Source organism: Ursus americanus, chromosome 15 (genome assembly GCF_024610735.1).
Source record: "Ursus americanus isolate L20-20 chromosome 15, mUrsAme1.1.p, whole genome shotgun sequence".
NCBI lineage: Eukaryota > Metazoa > Chordata > Mammalia > Carnivora > Ursidae > Ursus > Ursus americanus.
The window spans coordinates 34128729-34150556 of NC_142141.1; the positions used below are offsets into that span (position 1 = coordinate 34128729).

The 21828-nt window shown below is 38.9% G+C and overlaps 1 long non-coding RNA gene across 1 annotated transcript in view; it reads left to right on the top strand.

The window, feature by feature from the left end:
* The window catches only part of LOC123785504 (uncharacterized), a 101402-nt gene extending 79875 nt beyond the window's left edge, over nucleotides 1-21527 (top strand). The window contains exons 2-4 of the long non-coding RNA XR_006777651.2: nucleotides 1121-1403; nucleotides 19278-19366; nucleotides 20199-21527. This is a non-coding gene — a long non-coding RNA (uncharacterized LOC123785504). The remainder of the gene's footprint in view (nucleotides 1-1120; nucleotides 1404-19277; nucleotides 19367-20198) is intronic.
* Nucleotides 21528-21828: the final 301 nt, after the last annotated feature.

The window sequence follows — 21828 nt, forward strand, 5'->3', positions numbered from 1 at the left end:
AAAGCTAGCTATTATTGTTTCTGCTAAAGAAATTCCAACCATGGAAAATTTTCACATTTTTTATATAATAAATCAGATAGCTTGTTTTACATAATTTGAAAGCTCAAATGGAGTCCAGAATATGGTGTTTTGGAAGTTAGCACCTACTATTGGGGTGACATTATATGTAGTATATAATTATATGTAAGTATGATATTATATATAAATACAACATATTATATATAACATATAATCTATATTACATAGGTTGCCCTAGACAAGACTGATGGTTTAGAGTCCCAAGTCTGGGGCAGGTTTTATGAATGCAGGGTGGTAGGAAGAGATTTGTAGGGGAAAGAGGAGAGTTTCTATGAGGCAAAGAAACAGGAGCTAAATCAGAGAAAACCTGCAAATGAAATGAACAGGTTGGGGTTGGGTGGGGGAAAGCTTTGGCTGCCAGTGGGGATGTTTCTGAACTTTGATTTTTAGATGCTGTCACCTCAATCTCTTTTTACCATCATTTTCAACTGAGTTTACTAAAGGACATTTTAAAATGTGAAATGGTAAATGTGAGATTTAAATATAGAAGTCCCTGGGAAAATAGATTGTCCTACAATGTTTTGTGTCAAATTTTCTAAACACACTTGTTCTATAAAAATGAAAATACTTGTTTTATAACCATATATGTGTGACTTAGTGTACTGCTTACCTTTGAAAATGCCAATGATTTAAATAGCTGCTTTAGAATAGATTTCAGCTTATATTTATCATTGGTCTTAACCAATAGCACATAATCTTTTCCTCTAGAGGCTATGATTTCTCTCCCTCATCTGAGGTACAGAAGATTTCAAATAATTTAATTTATAAATAGAAACAATAATCCTAAAAACAGCCCTCATTGAAAGAGATGAAACCTTTTTCATGGGTTCCAGCTAGATATTCCCAGTGGTGTACTGTCCCTCTGATACTTAGATCAAAAAACCAAATCTTTTCACCATTTGTAAATCTCTTAACCCTTTAATCATGGATCAGGGGAAAAAAAGTTCCATTTTGTGAATGAATTCAGTATCCTGTTTTCTTTCTTATATTTCTTTTTCACTTTACTCTTTTCTTTTTTTCTCTTTTTGGTGCCTGACTGCAGAATGAGTTGGTTCCTCCAGAAGCCTGCCTCCTGGGCTGTGTGGTGTAACCCGCATGGATGGGCACCACTTGGCACGTGAATGAAAAGGAGCTGAATGGCTCAGATGATGCTCTGGGCACCCTCATCACCTGAGGGACCCTGGTCATCACTGCCCTCAACAGTCACACTGGGGGCGTGAGAACAATGTATGGTCCCAATGCCTGCAGGGGCCATGGCCAGCACGCCAGCCACTATGACACGAGCCGGGAATTGAGGGGGACTCAGGAGTTGAGCCTTGAAGAAGGTGTGTGGAACAACCTTTATCTCAATTTTTTTGAGTCCTCACATGTCTTTCTCAGACCTTCAACGATGAAATTCAGCTCTTTCTGCATTGTGTACTTAGACACAGGTGATTGTCACAGGTGATTGTCTCTCTCTTGCTAACCCATTCTGTTCCCCACTCCCCCATTTCTAACTTTCTCATCTCCTTTCCCTTTGGGAACAGTTTTTGTGATTAAGAAAGGAAAAACAATAAGAAGGCTCTTACCGTGCAGGGGGAGCCATGTTGTGGTGTCATGATGTGAGCTCACTTCGCTCTGTGACACTTGTTCTAAATCATGCATGCTTTTGTTAGACTCTTGCATTGCTTCTCATTTTTGAGGAGAGTGACCCTATTTGACACAGACTTTCAATGACAGTAATATTTTATACAGAAGGTGCACTGAATAAAAGGAAGATAGAGTTTTGCTAAGCCAGGGATACAAAACAGCCCCAAATGGTCTCTGCATCATGTTTATGCTGCTATTGCTTTTTCAACTAACCCGTTAAAAATTTCATTCTGGATCAAGCAGAGGAAGGAGTTGGAGGGCAGGAAAAATATCAGAAAGGTAAAGCAGGGATTTGAGAGAATTTGTTGCTGAATAACTGTAAGATTAAGAGTTAAGCATTCATTGCAAGGTTTATAGTAGGAAGATAATTATTTTTTACTGGTTTTGAGATTTAAAAAATCCCTTAAGCCTAATTGTAATAATAACTTAATCTGTTGGTCAGTGTTTATTCATTACTCACTCTGTGCTTAGAACTACAACAACTGTCAGGAATGTGGCCATATTGGCCATGATCCCTAACCTAATTATAAGAACAGAGACAAAAACATTAATAAAGTTAGAAAAATCAAAATAATTCTAATTATCCCCAGGAGACTGTTGCTGTAGGACTAGAAATTAAATCAGTCATAGGCAGACATGTATCAAAACTCAAATCCCATGACTCAGTGGGTGTTTGAGTAGGATAGATTTTGAGAAGCTCTCACTGAAAACTCAGATGGATGACTAAGATGAATAACTTAGATAAGGAGAAAGAGTTCGGAGCTCTTTTGAACTTTTCTTCCACCAGCTAGTCTCAGGATGGCATAGTTATCATTAAGGAATATGTTGTGTATTTCAGATGTAAGTGATAGGGATGGTAAAATATAATTTGTGTGATTAATATTTTAGAAGCACTTAATTGCATTTGAAATATCTCTTTAGGGGCCAGAATATCAGATAAGATGCTCACAGGCACCACCTCCGCATTTCCTTTGGTACAAAGATCTGTGGGTGGAGAAGCGAAGGAGGGAGGGCCACCAGCAACTTTGGGCGAGGCCACAAAGGCACATCTTTCAGATGGTATTGTTGGCACAGCCCTATGAAGTCTATAACTTACTTTCAATAGAGCAGAATAAATATAAGTAAACCTCCAGGCAAATGAATATGTCACTAGAAGTAGTATAGGTAGGAAAGATAAAATGGAATCCAGAATTCTGGCAGCCCTAGGTTAGAATTGGCTTTATCACTTATGAGCTGCAGTTAGTCTGAGCAAGCTGTTGATATTGTCTGTTTCCCCTCACTCTAAATCCCTTGAAGGTAGAGATTCTGTCTTAAAAATCTTTTTATGATTTTAAATATAATCAGTATTCATGGTAGAAAGATAGAAGAACAAAGTAGAAAATAAAAGTCACCCTTTATGTAAATACTATTGCCCTGAACATTTTGTGACACATCTTTTCAGATCTTTTTTTTCATGTGTATATATTTAATCAAAATTGTTATTATTTAATGTCCATGTCCTGGTTCTTTTTGTCCCTTTTTCCTGGTATATAGAGAAGTTTAATAAGCGTATGTCAAATGAATAAATAGTCTTGAACTTCTTGGCCCTCAAATACACCCCAGAAAAAATGAGATTATAGTGTCTGGAGTTCTGAGGGTTGAATGACATACTGGATATGTAGGGCTCATTCATTTACTGGTATACAACAAACACTCTGTAATTCAAACTTGTGATTGCTATTATTTTTATTTCTTATTGAAAAGGGAGAGAAATACTAAATAGTGTGATTCAGAGGATTTGAAATCATTCATGATGGCCTTTACTTACAGTTTGGAGACAGGTAGTAAGTCTAATATAAAGTGTTTATAATGCCAGAGCATGGGAATGTGCTACAAAGCCTTATACAGAAATGGCATTGTATTGGCAAAACCTGTCACTGAAGTTGGGGATATGAACAAAAATAGAGCTGGTTATGGAGTGTTTTGCTCTGAGCGTGGTGACTTTTATCTTAAGGTTTCTTAATAAGGTACAACTTGGCCTCTAGTAATAGCATGTGCAGGACTCAAACTCACTGGTATTAAGGATCTCAAGTCTTCTTTCTTTCTGTATGTCTCTTTGTATAAACCTGTTGTGGAACTGGATTGAATATAGGAAATGCCTTTAGTGGAGCCAGAGGCAAATGTTCCCCCGGGTCCTTGAGCCTCACTCGCTAGAGGCTAGTAGGATTGGAGCCATAGGTGGGCAGTTGCTTTGCAGAATGCTGTAGAGGAAGAAGGACCTCAGAAATCAACCATCCCGGTAACTTTGTTTTACACATGGTGAAATAAGACCAAAAGAGATTATGTGAATTTCTCAAGGCCACACAGCTAACTGGTGGCACAACCAGGCTTGGAGCCAAAGGTTCCTGTGAAGCAGCAAAATGTAGAAGAAGGAGCACGGGTTGGAGTCAGGATGCTTTAGTTTGAATCCTGGTTCTGCCATATAATAGGTATTGAGAGGGCTTTGAATCTCTCTGAACTTCATTTTCATCTGTAAAACCAGAATAAAACATCTAGGGCCGCCATAACAAATTATCACAAACTTGATGCCTTAAAACCAAAGAAATTTATTGTCTCACAATTCTGGGAGCCAGAAGTCCAAAATCAAGATGTCTTTGGGACTATGCTATCTCTGAAGGCTTTAGGGAAAGATCCTTCCATGCGTCTTCATAGCTTCTGGTCATTGCTGGAAGTCCTTGGGTTTCCTGAGCATAGAACGACATCACCGCTGTCTCTGCCTTTGTTGACACATGGTCTTCCCAATGAGTGTCAGTCTGTTTCTTTGTCTTCACATGGCCTTGCTAGGACCTCGGTCATTGGGCTTGGGATTCACTCTAATCCAGTATGGCCTGATTTCAACTAATTACATCTGCAAAGGCACTATTTCCAAACAAGGTCACATTCTGAACTTCTGTGTGAACAAAAAATTTTTGAGGGATGCTATTTAACCCAGCACACTAGTATATAGCACTTTTGCCTAGATTAAAGAATATGTTGTCTACAAATTATCTAGCATGGTTGCTGGCACGTATGTTAGTTCATATGTTAACTCAACAAATGTTAGTTCTCTTTCTTCCTTCCCAAGCCCCAGCCCTGTGGCCATGTGGCCACTTAGCCACTGTAGAACTCTAGGCACCGAACTCATTCTATTTCCAGTTAGCATCTTTCTCCTTCTGTAATTATTCTGGCATGTTCCCAGCCTTCTTCACTGGCTGGTTGTAATTGTTTTGGGTATCAGTTCTTCTGTTGAGATTCTGCACATTTGTAGCTTTCCTAGTTCTAATTCTCAAAGAGCTTTACCGTACATATAGTTGGAGAAAAAACAACAAAAGACTGCAGAGTACAGTATCAGCAAAGAGACTGCTTTTTATTTAATTAGCAAAAACAAAGAAGTACATCCATTTTTGACAAGGATACAGTGAAAAAGTAAACTAATAATACCTTTGTTGGGGTTATACCTTTTCCCAAAATCAATAAAAATATTATACTTTTGTTTTATTAATCCCAGAACTAGGAATCTGTTCCAATCTGTTTCAATATAGAAAACACCACAAATATTTATCAAAACACGATTTATGATAGTAAGACTTTTGGAAATGACATAAGTGCCTAACAATAGAGATAGTTTAGATAAACTGTGGTTTGCCCATTTGAAGGAACATTATACAGTTATTAAAATAATTGTAAATATGAAAAATATGACTTATTGTTAAGGGAGAAAATAATTTAATAATTACAAATAGATTCATATGTGATTGTAACTAGCACATGGAGTAATGTCAAATGATTAAGGTTTTTTCCATGTTGTAAGTTTTCTATAATTTAAAAATATTTCTGTATAATTTTAAATAGGAAAGTGATAATGTAAGGAGATAATCCATATGGTTGAGTGACTTGGTAGATATCCCATTTCAGCTTGGGTGCTAGATAGAGGCTGTGATGCTTACAGCACTGCTTTTGGCATTAGGTGGAGGCAAGCGTCATTTCTCAAACAGACTAGGACAAACCAGTGTTGTGGAGGAGTAGCTAGTCAGGGATTGCTACCTGCATTACCAGTGGTCGGGACTCATGAGTTACGAGGCCAGTGACTAACCCCTGACCACAGACAAACAGCCCCTTCCAAGAAGAACTAAAGTAGATGGATGCTAATATTACTTGCATCAAGAAAAATCTAAAAAGGCAAAATAAAGATGTAACACCTAAAACAAATTGCAAAAATTTGTTGGTATGATTTACATTTTATTTTTGTTTCTAACAAATACATAATAATCATCCCCTCCCCCAACAAGTAAGGAAAAAATGAAAATATTATTGAGATACATAAGTTTAAAGGTTATTGTAGGTTACTTTGGACTATGAATACAAATTTAATAGAGATGATATATCTTAATGACTTATCTTTTTGATACTGGTAAAGTCAAAGAATTCATAACTCATTGTCTCAATTTTATTTCCTCATGTTATTAGTTAATTTTGGTCATTTATTTGGTTGATATTTATTGATTCTTACTACAGTCTTAGACTTGATTTCTTATAAAGTGGTATATCTCATGTTAATTTTCTGAATTTCTGTTTATGGAGTTTACTATTATGATAATTTTAAAATACTTCAAAAATAAGGAAAACACACATCATTAAGTTTAAATTTCATTGCATCTTCTCAAAGAAGCGGTTCTTAAATTTAATTTGTGCAGGAATCATCTGTGAAGATAGTTAAAAATGCAGTGTTTTAGGCCTTAACCTCAGAGGCCAGAGGTAGAGTCTGGACATCCTTGAAAGGAGAAAAACAAAAGATTCTGCTGCAGGTGGGCTACGGTTCATACTTTACAAAAGTGAAAAGTCAGCCACATGAAAACATGTGCCCAGAAATATTTCCCTTAAATATTTGAGGTTAAACATTAAGTATCACAGTAAAGGAAAAAAAATCGATAAAAATGAAAAGTATTAAAAAATTGGCATTGTTTACCAAAACATGGTTTTTCTTTTCCTTGTTTGGAGGTATGTAAGGAAAGCTCATCACCAAACTGTAGATGATGTCAACTCTTCTATTCCTAGCACATTTTTGACACGTAATCCTTCTATTTCACAACAGACATGCTGAGGCAATGTTTTTTGTTTTAAGAGCTGATGATTGTCAGTTAATTATATCACATGTTGAAGGAAAATTAATAAGGAATGCATTCAGCTACAACTTGCATTATCAGTATTATTATCACATATGAGTACATTTCAAAAACTCTAACATTAGAATCTAGATTCTCATAATGGAGTGTCTACTGTGAAAACCACGTGTAATTCTGTTCCTTAAGACTGCATTGTAAGATTCTTTCAACCAGTGGTGTCTGAGCTATGAGATAATAATCTTTTCTCTGTTAATGAGACACTTTCCTCAGTATTCTAGGTCTTTCTATTTTTCTTTCTTGAGGAAGCAGATGGGTGATTTATTTTAAAAATATCTTACAAGAGAATGATATACAAATCAGTTAAGCCTCACCTTTTTTCATAGTTGTCTTTACCTGCAGAATTATCTAACATAATAAAATGAGGGTAGATTCTAAATTAAAGATTGTTAAGGCAATGTTGCTTAAACTCTGTATGCGTAAGAATAACATACTGTATATAATATGTTTATTAATATTCAGACTTATGTCCTTCATACCAATTTATTAAATCTTAAGTAAGGACTGAGAATTTACATTTTAACAAACATCCCAGTTTGTTAAACACTGATGGACTGCCTTCTGTACTTTGAAGAATTTCTCCTCTTGGGAATTTTGTAAAATACTTTGGGGAGGTAATTTTGAGTGATATGCTTTAACTGTTGGAGGAACTTACTTCGAACCTTAATTAAGGGGGAGTTTAGCACATAAAAGAAGTACTGTGAAGTTTTCCAAACATGGATTTCATATTTGGATGGTTATTGGGAATAAGTAAATCATTGTATTTCCTTTTGAAAAGCCATGTATTGGAAAGTCTGGCTTTTGGCAAGACCAGAAGTTATCAGGATATCCAAAACCCTGATGATAAGAGAACCAAAGGAGTAACCAACTGTGACAGTGATCAGTGGTGCTACGCCAGGCAGTGCTTTGAGCTTCCTGTATGTATTAATGTAGTTAGCCTTACAAGTATCTTATGAAGTAGATATTATTATTTTGCTCGTTTTACAAATGGGGAAACAGAGGCGGTGAGAAGTTAAGTAACTCACCCTCTTCTATAGCTTGTGAGAAACAGAGCCAGGGTTGTTCTGAGCCTGAGCAGTCTAACTTGGGGTCTGGGCCTCCACCACTGCACTATGCCACCAATAAAGGGCTAGTTCTCTGGGCAACTCATTTACCTTTCAACCAGACTGGGACTGTTTATATTAAGACAAGTACCTACAAAGGCAAAGCAATGAACTGCAAGCAACTTAGAGCTTTTTGATCTATAGTTCCTAGAATTTTTAGAGAAGGCCAACATGAGAGACAAATGAAAGTAATAGCAAAGGCGTTTACTTAAGTAGTTATTTTCTTGAACATTTGCTCTCAGAAGTAATAACTATAATCTTTTTGCTGGTATGAGTGCTTTACTTCTTGTAGAGTCTAGAGTATACAGGAAATTTAGGGATCATTTCGAGTAAGTGTTTCTCCAATTAATGAATGAAAAGTTGGGCTCATTTTGCACATCTACAAGGATGTTCTGTAGGCAGTTCAGTCCAACAATTTGCGTAACTATCCTTAGAATTATGAAGGGAAATTTAAAAGTGAGTTAAGTCTAGAGAGAGTAGATACGCAGATATGGTCTCATGTCAACCTCCAGGGAGGGTGCATTGGGAAGACTGGGACTCCGTGCCCAAGTGGGATGAACTGTGTGCCTGGGCTTCAACCTGAGAATCTAGGACGCATGGTGGATGGCTGCCCAAGTAGGGTGGATTTGCTTTAGTACCAGTGGTTTCTGTATTGGTTTTCTATAGCTGCTGTAACAAGTCACCACAACTTAGTGGCTTGAAACAACACCAATCTATAATCTACAACTCTGTGCGTTGGAAGTCTGACGCAGATCTCACTGACCTAAAATTGAAGCGTCGGCAGTGCTGTGTTCCTTTTTGGAGGTTCTAGGAGAGAATCCTCTTTCTTGCTTTTTCCAGCTTTTAGAGACTGCCTGTGTACCTTGGCTTGTGACTCTCTTTCTCCATTTTCAAAGCCAGCAATGGCAGGTTGAGTTGTTTTTGCATTTTATCACTCTGATTTCCTCTCCTATATCCCTCTTCCACTTTAAGGAACTTTTATGATTATGTTGTACCCACTCAGATAATGGAAGGTGATCTTCCTTTTTTAAGGCCAGCTCATTAGCAACTTTAATTCCATCTGCAACCTTAAATTCCCCTTTGCCATGTAACCCAACATATTCATAGGTTCTAGGGAGTTGGGCATGGACATGGAGATGGATATTTTGTGGAGATCTTTATTCTGCCTACCACCGCTTCCTAAAGAGTAAGGCACTTAGGGAGAATGGACATATTCCAGGAGGTAGGGCTTAGTCATCCAGGACTGGATGATCATTTGGAAGGAAAGCCTCCTGCTCCTGTTCTTGGCAGTTGCAGATTCTGGCAGATGCTGGTGGAGGGACTGTGAGCTGTTGGCAGAATGAAGGGGGAGAGACTGTCATACCTGGAAAGGCTGACAGATTCTTGTTGGCTGAGAATGCCTCACCTTCTATGCACTGACTTCATTGAGTTGTTTCTAATGTTTTTAGAGAAAGAAGGTACTAAGGATTTTTCTTTTAGTAAGTCCCTTTCCAGCTCAGGCATAGAAGGACAGGTAGGGAGGAACACTTGTAGAGTTGGAATCCTAGGTAAAAGAGGTAGAAACATGAGCCACATATGTCTTTGATAGAAACTGAGCCTGTCTACTCCCCCTCCCCCCCACCTTCCTTCCTTCCAGTTTTCAAATTTGTGCTGTTGATGTGTTTGGGAAGGTATTATTACATAAACGCTGCTATTATCTAAACAGGTTATGTGTCCATAGGGTCAGAATTGGGCTTATTCTAACAGAAAACATCACTAATAATAAGAGCAAGATTTCACCCACATTTTAAAACTTTTATCCTACCAATTAAGAGCTAAAGCATTAAGTGAAAAGGAGCATGATTTGCAGAGTGGGGGAGGTAATACATAATCTACTAAAAAAAAATGATACAGTTGAGTGTTGGAGGCCTTTGTTTTATAAGTTAAGTCAAGTGGAAGTGGTATATTTAGACCCAAGAGAAGAATCGCATGACCTCCTGAGTGAAAAGAAGCCCACAAGTCATTAGTTGTCTAGTTGATATTATTTAAATCACACAGAATGCCTGTATATAGTTATAGGACTTCCCATTTGTTCTACAAAGCAGACTAGACCTGTCTTAGGTCCGTTTATGTGCTTACCTAATTCCTATTGTTTGGGTGTCTGCATTACAGGAAGATCGAAATAGTTGGGGACTTGCCTGACACAAAGCTGTAAACTGTGGGAAAGAGTGCTTTGAACTGAGGCATCATGGGCCCCAAGAGGGGAAGAGGAAGCCGTGAAGAGCATCAGAACATGAAAATATAGGTCATATCTGCCATCCTGAGCACAGAGGGTGCACCTTCTTGCCACCAAGAGCATGGGAATGAGGCAGGAAGGATATACATCAGGAGATAGCTTATTGTTGACTACAAGGGGTAGAAATTTTTGTGTCCTTGACTCTTTTTTTTCTCCCAGTAGAGGTACCTCTTTCATCTGTGGTGGGGGAATGAGGCGGGTGGCACTGGGTGGAGGGGGTGCTGGTGGTGGGGAGGTTGCCAACAGACTTCCTCTGGAGAATCGCATAGATTTTTCAATAGTTTTTTCAGGTTCTTTGTATAAAAACAAAACAAAAACAAAACTTTAGTATGCAAAGCATTGAACCTTTAGCAAGCCTCTTGCCGAAATGAGCTTATTTGAGCATAAAGTAGAATGGCAAAGTTTAAAGGAAAAGTGAGTGGCAACCTGATGAAAATAAACAGAAATAGCCATTCAGCAACAAGAATGTCTTCTTAAATTCTCTTCTTTATTTATCTCAGTGCTTCCAATTTGCCTAGCTCTAGGTGTCTTAAGTATGTTCCAAGAGGAGCTTTACCTAAGGGCACTCAGTGTTTACAAAGCAAGGAGATTTTTCTTGAATACTGGCACTCTGTCCTTCCCCCTAAAGTCCCATTTCCGCTATTTGAGTACTTTTTGCTTAACAATCACACAGCCTCAGGCTGCATTTGCTCCTGTGCTCTCCAACTCCATCTCTACCTTTCCTTTCCTCCTAGGCTGACTTTGCCCTTCCTCTGAGCCCTTGATGCTCCCTAGAATGCCTCCCTGGTAAATCATCTCAGGCTTGCAGACTCATGCTTGGAAGAAATCAGAAATAGAAAGAAAATTAGTATTTGTATCCATGGCAATCCAAAACAGTAAATCCATCTGATAGTACTAAACTTTTATTTATTTTGCAAGTTCCACCTGCTTTAGGGTCCATCTGATCAAAGTCAAAACTAGAGGTTGGCAGACTATGGCCGAAGGGTCAACTCCATTACCGCCTATTGTACAGAATTGTTTTTACATTTCCAAACAGTTGAAAAAAAAAATAAATTGAAACATAACATTTTAAGATACACAAAAGTTATGAGACATCCAAATTTTAGTGTCCAAAAATAAAGCTTTATAGGAACTCAGTTGTTCTCGTTCATTTATGTATTAACTAACGCTGCTTTTGCACTACTTTGGCAAAATTGGCTTGCAAAGCCTGAAATATTTACTATCTGGTTCTTTACAGAAAAGTTTTGCTCACTCTTCATTTAAATCCATTTTAAAATTTACATATTAACTAGTCAGTGGTCCACTAGAGAGCAAGATTCTCAAGGGCAGAAATGCTATTTTGATCATTACTACAACCTTGGTGGTTAACACAGTGACTGACATGTAGCCATTACTCAATTGATATTTGTTGCAAAGATTTACAATGACGTAGCTTACAGGTAACTTTCAGAAACATACCTATTATATGACATCTGTTTTGGGAAGACTTACCAACAGGCAAGAGGTACATACTTTTGCTCCCTAGCTTTCTCCTTCCCTTATACATATTATGGAATGTACACACTTAGATCGTATTCTACTTAACTGGTTTTTAGAATTCGGAATATATTGAGTTTTCTATAATTGAAGATTTTGTTTTTAAAATTATATACTCTTCTCAGAAGCTGTGATCTATTGCTGTATGCAAACTACCATAAACTTGTTAGTTTCAAATAAGCATTATAGCTCATGCACCAGAAGGAGGTGGTCCTCTTTTTGTGTCTAGCGCAGCCATGGTTTGTGGTCCCAAGAAGCATCTGAAGTGTGCAGCAGCTCCAAAACATTGGATGCTGGATAAACTGACCAGTGTGTTTGCCCCTCACCCATCTGCTGCTCCCCATAAGCTGAGAGTGTGTCTCCATCTCATCATTTTCCTAAGGAACGGACTTAGGTATGCCCTAACAGGGGATGAAGTAAACTTTTGGCTCTTCTTGATCTGCCATAGGCTGCTTCTAGTTTGGTTTTGAACTTTAATAATTCCAGTTAAGTACAACAGCCCCTCCCCATCCTCCTAACACATGATCTATTTTCAGCTGTCTTTCAAACTCTTATTTCCAAGCTCTGAAACTGTCAGGTGTCTAGGGAAGGAGAAGACCAGCTCAGCAGCCCAGGCGAGGCAGAGCTATGAGGGATTGGTTGGCGGACACCGAATGCATTCTTTGGAAGGTGATTCAGTCTCAAAACATCCCCCCTCCCCCAAAATACCTAAAATTCGAGCTAGGAGTTCTGCAGGCTCACTCTGGATCCCAGATGCTTGTGAGGGAAGTCCTAAACTACATTCCTATATACTTAATGATCTCTTACATAATATAGTTTGGAAGATATGCTAGTTTCCCCTCTCTCTTTCTCCCCTTCCTTCCTCCCTCCCTCCCTCCCTCCCTCCCCTTTCCTTCCTTCTTTTTTTTTTTTTTTTTTTTTTAAGATTTTATCCATTCATTCGACAGAGAGAGAGAGACAGCCAGCGAGAGAAGGAACACAAGCAGGGGGAGTGGGAGAGGAAGAAGCAGGCTCATAGCGGAAGAGCCTGATGTGGGGCTCGATCCCATAACGCCGCCGGGATCACGCCCTGAGCCAAAGGCAGACACCCAACCGCTGTGCCACCCAGGCGCCCCTTTCCTCTCTTTCTTTCTGTCTCTCCTCTTTCTCTCTCTCTCTCTCTCCCCTTCTCCCTTTCTCTCTCCTTCCTTCCTTCCTTCCTTCCTTCCTTCCTTCCTTCCTTCCTTCCTTCCTTCCTCTATCCCTCCTTTCCTCCCTCCCTTTCTCCCTTCCTCCCTCTCTTTCTCTCCCTCTTTCTTCATTGGGAAGAAGAATCAGTGCTGCCCCTCACTGGATAGAAATAGGTAGCTAAAGAACACATACGCCAAAATAATGTCCGCTCAGAGCCTGGTTTTTCTCCTCTCAGCCATCTTCCATTTGTGTACCATATTGCTGGGGTGCTGTTCCTTTTTGCTATAAAGAAATTAGATGTGGTTTTCTAAAGATGCCTCTGTTTAGGCTAATTCTACGACCCAAATATTGGAAATCAGAGGGATGTAACCATTCAAAAGGATGTCTTCTGTATATGACTGTATATGGGGGTGAACAATGTCAGTAATTTCTCCAACAGAAATAATTTTTGGAGGATTTGCTTTGCTTGTATTACAGAGTTTTGAGAGAAAATCCAGTTGCTTGTAACATGCAAAAATGCATATGATAAATGTACAAGATATAAATATTATTTAAACGCACCAAAATTTTATGGAGATGGAAGGCATTTCAAACTGTTCTATTTCCCTATCCATGGGAGCAATCCATCTGCTGTATTTTTTTGACCTTTGAGATCAGCAAGGTTATAGCCTTGTGTGGGTTCACCAGATGAAGAATTCCCTCTGTCCTGGGTCTGGTTTGCTACCTGTTATTTCTTTTCCTGGAAGCCCTAGGCAACACCCAGCCAGAGCAGTTGCTTTCTCTATGTGCCATGTGAGGTATTTGTTTTCTCCTTTGGTGGCTGATGACTGAGAGCCTCTTTGCACATTTCCTCTGGTGTGGTAGGACTCTTAGCAAACCCGAGCTGCTGTGGTTTGCACCGGGAAGCCTGAGCGTGTGGTCGCTGTGAAAGACAAGCAGCAGCAACTTCCTTGTTCTTTAAAAAGTCACATAGGGTTGTGGGGCTTGATAGCACGTTTTCTGTGGGCAATGACAAACCCCTGAAGTGTTCAGAGAGAGAAAGGAAAGGGCCTCTCTTGGTGATAAAACTAGAATTATACGCATCTTTTCCTTTTCTTTGTGGCACAGAGATACATAAGAGAGGGGACTCTTCATGACAAGCCTTAACTGGAAATTAAGAACACTGGTCTGTGGTTCCTATCTATGTCGTTGTTGTTATTGGTGTGTGTGTGTGTTTTGAGAGACTTGAACATTCATTTGAAGCTGTACTTTTTGTGGCTTGTCTGGGATAAAAGTAATTCATGTCCTAGTTATGAGTCCTTCTTTTGTCTAAAAGTGAAGCCTGTTCCGTTATTACCAGATACTATAAAGATAGTGCAAGTCTTAGAAAAGCATTTTGTGGTATAGTGGAGAGTTAGATATCTGTGAAATTATATCTGCGAAAAATACCTGTGGTAATCCCTTGCCAGGAGAGCAGTTTTGGTGTTTGTTGTGAAGTGTTTTCATTTTCTTTCCCTTGTTTCCCTATGGCAGACTTGATAGTTGTAGTTATCTTCTTGGCATTTGTTTCTTATACTTCTTAAGTTCTTAAGCTCCTTTTTCTCTAAAAAGTATTATAGTTTCTGCCACTGGTGGATTTTCCTCACTAACTCACTGCTAAATTCTTTGTAATCAGTATCGCTATCCTTCAGCGTAGAGACTCTGGAAAGCCCCGCTGACATCCTTTCTTGCCAAATTTGTCTCTGGTTGCCCGCCCACAATATTTTCCCCCCTCATCTGGCCAGTCATCTCTGACTTACTTTAGCACATGCAGCACTTCAGAGTTTGACACAGTAGCGCGCTGCACAGATTTGAAAAGAGGCTCTCCAGTGGAACAGCTGGAGTCACTTCAAAAAACAGCTGAAGTTCTTTGGATGTGGGAAGAAGGCTCTGGAGAGCTAGAATTTCTCCCCTTGGGCTGTAAGTGGTTTTGGAGCTAATCAGAAGCTTGTTAGCATCATAAGGAGTTTTATACACACTTCTGGTTCTCCAAGATTCATTGACAAGGTGGTTTTAAGAGCTCAACCCTCAAAGATATCTAGAAAACTTTTCAGATATAACCTCACACTCTCAGGGCGCCTGGGTGGCTCAGTCAGTTAAGCGGCTGCTTCGGCTTAGGTCATGATCCTGAGGTCCTGGGATCAAGGCCCGGGTTGGGCTCCCAGCTCAGATGCTTCTCCTGCTTCTGCTCCCTCTGCCACTCCTCCTACTTGTGCTCTCCCTCTCTCAAATAAATAAATAAAATCTTAAAAAAAAAAAAAACAACACAAAAAACCTCACACACTCTACTGTTCAAAATCATTTTTGGAATTTTAGTATGTATATATTCATTCTAATATTAATAGGAAAACATACCTGATCCTTGGTTCTTATTTTGTAGTTAAGATGAAATAAAAGACCAATGAATGTTTTTAGCACATGCTAGATGACAGACTAGACATAGGTACTTTATTTAGCCCGTATTGGTGTCGATTAGAGCAAAAACCAGATAGTCACTGAGATTGTCAAAACCCCGTGGAGAGGGAGGCTGGCTGAGCAAGCAATTAACAAGGAGCTTGGGTGAAGGCATGGAAGAGACATGACAGTTGTAGCCTGGTTGCTGGCAACATATCTTGTGCATGCAATCCACATCAGTGGATTGTTTCCCTTGTTTCTATTGGTTGCTTTATTTTTATTATTTTTTTAGAGATTTTATTTATTTGAGGGAGAGAGAGAGAGCGTGCATGAGCAGGGGAGAGGGGCAGACAGGGAGGGAGAAGCAGACTCCCTGCTGAGCAGGGAGCCGGACATGGGGCTCTATCCCAGGACCCTGGGATCATGACCCGAGCCAAGGCAGACACTTAATCCAGGCTCCCCTCTGTTGGTCACTTTAAATCTTGGTGCTTCCTAATCTCTTTCCTGAGCCAGATTTCCTTTGTTTGTGACTGTGATGCTCCCTCACCTTCCCACCTTTTCAGGATCCTGATGTCTCTTTCTCCAGGTAGCCTGATTATATTCCTGATTGTTCTTTTCTGTTTTTGGGATTTATACTTGTGAAGTCTCAACTTTGGATTAGGCTGAGTGTTCAAAGACAAATATTGCCCTTGATTCTCTTTGGCTTCTTGTGGCCTCTACTTCTCACCACCCCAAACCACCACCTCTGTAACAAACGTGGGCTGCAGCTGTATAAGAGTTTTGCTGTCTGCTGGTGGCCATGAATGTAAGCTTTACTTTAAACTTAAAGAAATGTTGAAAATAAATACTTTTTTTTTTTTGCCAGTTCTATCGAACACTTAAAACATTTGGGAATGGTAACATTAATTCTTAATTCAGAATAATGACAGTTATAGACAACATCCTGGTGTTGGGCAATGTGAGGTTTACTTAAATCTGGTATTTTATACATGCTTGACCATTAATCCTTCCTAAAATTCAGTGACCATAATGATTTAACTTTGTAAGGTTAAGCAGGTTTTCCATGTAATACCCCAGATAACTTTTTCAAATATATTTAAACCAACAAGGAAATTATAAAAACATAAATTTTATGTTAGGGCTTGATTAAAGGGCTATCTGAATACAGATAGAAGACAGCTTTGTTGTCTGCTGATAAGGCCTAAGATGATAGACTTAGCGAGGGTGTTTGCATTCTAATCAGTGACTTCTGAACACCCAAAGCACAAAGTTCAAAGGTTGACCTTTGTTAGTAAACTGTTCTGCATATTTTAGGATTGTATTTCCTTGAATCACAACAGGACTTGGTCTTGACTCAGAGTTGTTTAGAAAGGTTAAAGAAAAACACTATTTTTTTTTGCTTATGGAAATGCCTGTTCCAGAGCTGACCAGTAGCCACACCAAGTAACTCATAATAAAATGCATGAGATAACTGATTATAAAATGCAGGGGTTATAACTCATAATAAACTTGATGAAAGAATATAAACATAGAGCCCTCCTGGGCTCTTTTTGGGGAATAAGGTTTAGTGATGGCTTTTTGGCTTGTAGAACTTGACGTCTGGTTCTGGGGAAGGATAATATGATTTTGGTGCAGGACAACTGGCCAGAATAGTTTGTTTTCTATTTTAAGTCCAAGTATGAAGATAAGATTAAATACATTTCCTTGCCATTGTGCCGTGCTTTAACTTTTAAGCTCCGTATTATGTATATTAAAAAATTATACTTCTACTCTACCAACTTCCAAAAAAATTTGAAGCGGAATACAGGAGGATTATCCATTCAAAGTCTCATGTTGACCCTGGTGTCCTGAGAGCTTCCTTGCAGAGAAAAGCAGATTACACCCTGGACAATTTCTTTTTCTAACACCACCTTACATAAGGAATATTGAAATGTTTATCACTTTATTTTTCCGTGGAATTGTGCCAAACCCCATCTACTCTATCCAAGTAGGGAAACTAGATTTCCTCACTTAATACTACCTCATTAACTATATTTATATGTGCACGTGTTTCCTGTCTCACAAATGTGAACTTTTTCTATTTTGCTTTCTAACACAACAGAACCATGAAGAGCGATGATCTCTATGACAGTTCCTGGCCTTTTTGTTCTTTTGGCTCTTTGCTACTCAACGGATAGAATGACTATCAATGTTAGTGTCCATATCATTCTGTGGTTTCATGTTTTATAGTTTGGCATAGTTTATTCATTTTTGTTGGCTACTTTCAGAATGGGAATCGTAAGCTCAAAAGCCGAAACGTCTAGCCCTTTATTGACAGACATTTTGAGGACTCAGGGCAAGCTGAGTAAGCTGACACCAGTGTCCTGCTAGAAGTGTTCTGTCCAAAAGCCACCCACTCCTGGGCTCGGGAACATTGGGCTCTTATTATTACCCTTTCCTTAGGGTGGTAAGGAGACTTGGATTACAATTCCAAGCTAAAATTTTTACTTTGGGAATTTTGTACGTGTGCAGGCATGCAAACCTCTATTCACATAATACCTGTCTACCACGTGGCAGCTCCAAACCTTTTGCTTTGCATAAATCCCCATTTGGAGCCTTTAAGGTGTACCTTCTCTATGTAACGATACATACTCTTCTCCTAACATATTTCCTCCTTTGCCTACAAAATTCCCAGCTTCCAAAGGGCAGTTCACACCTGTCTTAGTCTGGTAGAAGTGTAAAACTATTGTTTACCTTTAAATACCTGATGGTCAAAACAAACAAACAAACAAACAACTCTGTTTTGTTTAGCTAAAGCTTCTCATTTTTTTACATTTTCCCCCTGAAGTCCTATCTTAATCCTTTCTTCACCTTAGAGATCCCTACATATACCTTATAGGAGAAATTTGGGCAAAATATCACTCCTAACACCTTGCTAAAGCAGTGGCAAGATAAAAAACATGACTTGCCTTTCTCTGGCCCTGTTTTTCACTGACCCATAGAAGTGTTACTCTCTGTCTCATAATCCTTTGCCCCTGGGTCTCTACAACAGACGCTGCCTTTGCGTTCGGTTTTCCCAATGTTGCAGAATTTGAGCTTAACTGTGCCATCACTGGGGAAGTAAATTGAATAAAAACATTTCACATCATGAGTCTACTAAAATTGTCAGCTCTCTAAATGCAGATTCATCTCTTTAGTTCCGTAATGTGATTGCTCTGACAAACACAAAAATCACAACAAAATACAAGAAATAACTTGAATATCCCTGCCTTATTTCACATAGACACACTTGTTGAAATTTGCTCAGGTTTCTGTACAGGCGGCACTGTATTTGTGAGCCAATATTGTTTACTATTTTTTCAGTACTAAATATAATTTTATTCTCAAGAATAAAAAATTAAAACTATTTGTGTATATATGCATATATATTACATATCATATATCATATATACATATAAGTTATGCATGTAATTACCTTTGGAATTGTTATTAGCATCCTCTTTAATATTTGTGAAACATCTACCATATGCATAGTGACAGCCATTTAGGCATGGTGGGGAATGCAACAAATTACATAAATCTGTAGTGTGTCCTCAAGCGCCTTAACTTTGAGTTAGGCAGACAGGTACATTATTCATGAAGATGTAAATAGCTACCCAGATAGGATACTGTGAGTACCAAATGTCTGGAAAAGGCTGTAAGTACTACTGGAATTCATGCCATGCCTTTGGAGGTCAGTGCTCTGAAGGTCTTGGAAAGAGCTAGTCCTAATGTCTCTGAAATGGAATGATTGAAGGGTGGGGCATGGTGGTGGCAGAGAAAATTCCTGAAGCACAGAGGTCTGAGTCAGGTGGATGAATGGGAAGATGACTGTTTGAGATGTTCTTTTCTTTCCAGAGAAGCAAGAAAAAGATGGATGACATGGATGAAAGACAAGCAGGTAGGAAGAGAACTTCTGTCATTGACCACGTGTTGTGTGACCTCAGGTAGGTCCCTTACCGTCTTGTTATTCAGTTTCTGTGTTTTTAAATGGAGGCTGGTCCACTCTTTGAAATAAGGACACGTTTTTGAGACAAAAGATTAGCTGGAAAAGTCTAAACAATTTGTTTACGAGACAGGAACTATATAGATTACTTGCTACTCAGTACTAAAATCATCAAAAGATCATTATTCTAAGGTAGTGTCAGTTTATAATCATGATTGGAAGATAGCTTTGGTAAAGGGCCATAACAAATGTGCTGAGAAACACATGAAATGGAATGCATAAAATTAGGTAAGATTAATGACAACGGATCTTAGGTAGTCGCAGAAATGTTTGAGGGTTTAATCAATGAAGTGACAGGATCTAAAGTTTAAATTTATAATTTAGTTATCTTCTGAAGGTGTAAAGCTCATGTTCTTATTATGATACAGTGAGTTCCCTAGCCTGTAGCTTTTAAGCTAAACAATATCCTGGGTTTTCAGTAGCACAAGAGATTTGAGTGTGTTAGATTTAAGTAATGACAGCTCATTAAACATCCCTGACTCCCCCCTGAGTGAGCTAGAGTCCAATTCAAAATAGGCTGCAGTGAATGAAGCTTGAAGAAAATAGAAATGTACAGCACTGTTCACAGCAGAAGTGAAAGCAGGCAGTGCACACCCACAAGAGTTTATAGCTTACAGAGAGCGAGGAGTGATCTGAAAATACATCTGAGAGGAAATGGGTATGTGAGAAGAGCCTTGGAAGAGAGACAGATATGAATCATGACCATAATTCAACTCAGTGGGAACCTGGAAAATGTGACAGACAAAACTCAAGGATCTCAATTCTGCTTTAAGGGTAAAGAGAAGTAGAACAAGGATCCTGGCACGGGGAGCAGTATGACTAAGTGATCAGGTCTCACCTTCAGTTCACGTGAGTTTACCTTGCTTCCTGCCACTACCCCGACCCCCACATGCACATATTCTAGGTAAATTGAATTTTTTATTGCTTTTTATTATGGAGGTCAGTTGTCCCAGGCCAAGAAAATAACCTACCCTAAAACTGTTGTTAAATGCACAAAAAGGGATGTAAATATGAAGTTAGGTTTGAACTCTCCACCAGTTAGAGAATCCAAATGAAAATAACATTGAAATAATCCTTTTGCCTATGAGATTGGGGAAAAATAATCATGTGTCAGATGGTGTTGGTGCCCTGCCGATATCTCTGTGGGTGACCCCAGAGTTTGTTTGCAAAGACTTCTTAGATATGCCAACATTTTTCTGTGTCTTTCTTGGATGGCATTCCCTGGATACAGGAGCAAGCACAGGTCAGATGGAGAGTAAATGAAAGATAGTGCCTTAGTATGACCCTCCCTCAACCACTGAGGTTAAGCCTTTGAGGGATAAATACTCCCTTCCGTTTTTTTGAGATAATTCTAAGTTATGTTCCATGCATCCTCTCTGAAGGTCTCAAGAATGATTGAGACCCAGTTGCTCATAGAATAAGGTGATAGCTCAGTCCAGATTTTTTTGGGGGGACTGTCCCAGTTTTAGCATGGAAAAGTCCTGTGTCATGGAAATCTTCTTAATTTCACATAAACTAGGATAGTTCACCACTCTACTGTACAGGTAGCCGGGTAGTCTATGTACTCTTTATTTGTCTCTTCCCTTCCTTGTCTCACTTCCCCACTCCCTCACAGTGAGTCCTGGCATTGTCTTCTAACTACTGCATACTTAGAATTATGAATTTTTCCCCAATGTCTTTTATCTGCACTAGTTTCTAAGTTGTTGGGGTAGGAACCCTGTTTTGCTCAGTACAGTCTGTCCACAGACTCTTAACACAGGGCATGAAGCACAATTCATACTCAATAAGTATAGGCTGAATGAATGGACCCTGTATCATTAACCAGGCAGATTTAATAGACATTATTTGCTGCTGCATGTCAATGCCAGCTTATTTTTTCCTCCTGAGTTTGCATCGATATCTGCTAGTCACATTGATCAGGCTGTAGGTGATTAGGAATAATTTTACAGAAATGATGTATTACTCAAGTCTTTCACATCTTTTAGTCATCATGCTACTACTTTTTTAAAGATTTTATTATTTATTTATTTATTTATTTATTTATTTATTTATTTATTTATGAGAGAAAGAGAGCATGTGTGAGGTAGGGGGGAGTGAGCGAGAGGGGGAGATAATCTTAAGCAGACTCCACACTGAATGTGGAGCCTGACACAGGGTTCACTCAATCACCATGATTCTGAGATCATGACCTGAGCCAGAACCAAGAGTCGGATGCTTAACTAACTGAGCCATCCAGGTGCCCCAGTCATCATGCTATTATGCATCCCAATACAAAACTTTAAGAAAATACAAATGGAATAATGACAAAAATCAACATGTAAGTAGTCTTATCTAGACCAAGTGCTATGGTGTATGTGTTCTCATTTAGTCCTTAGGGTAACCTTGCCATTTAATATAATTATT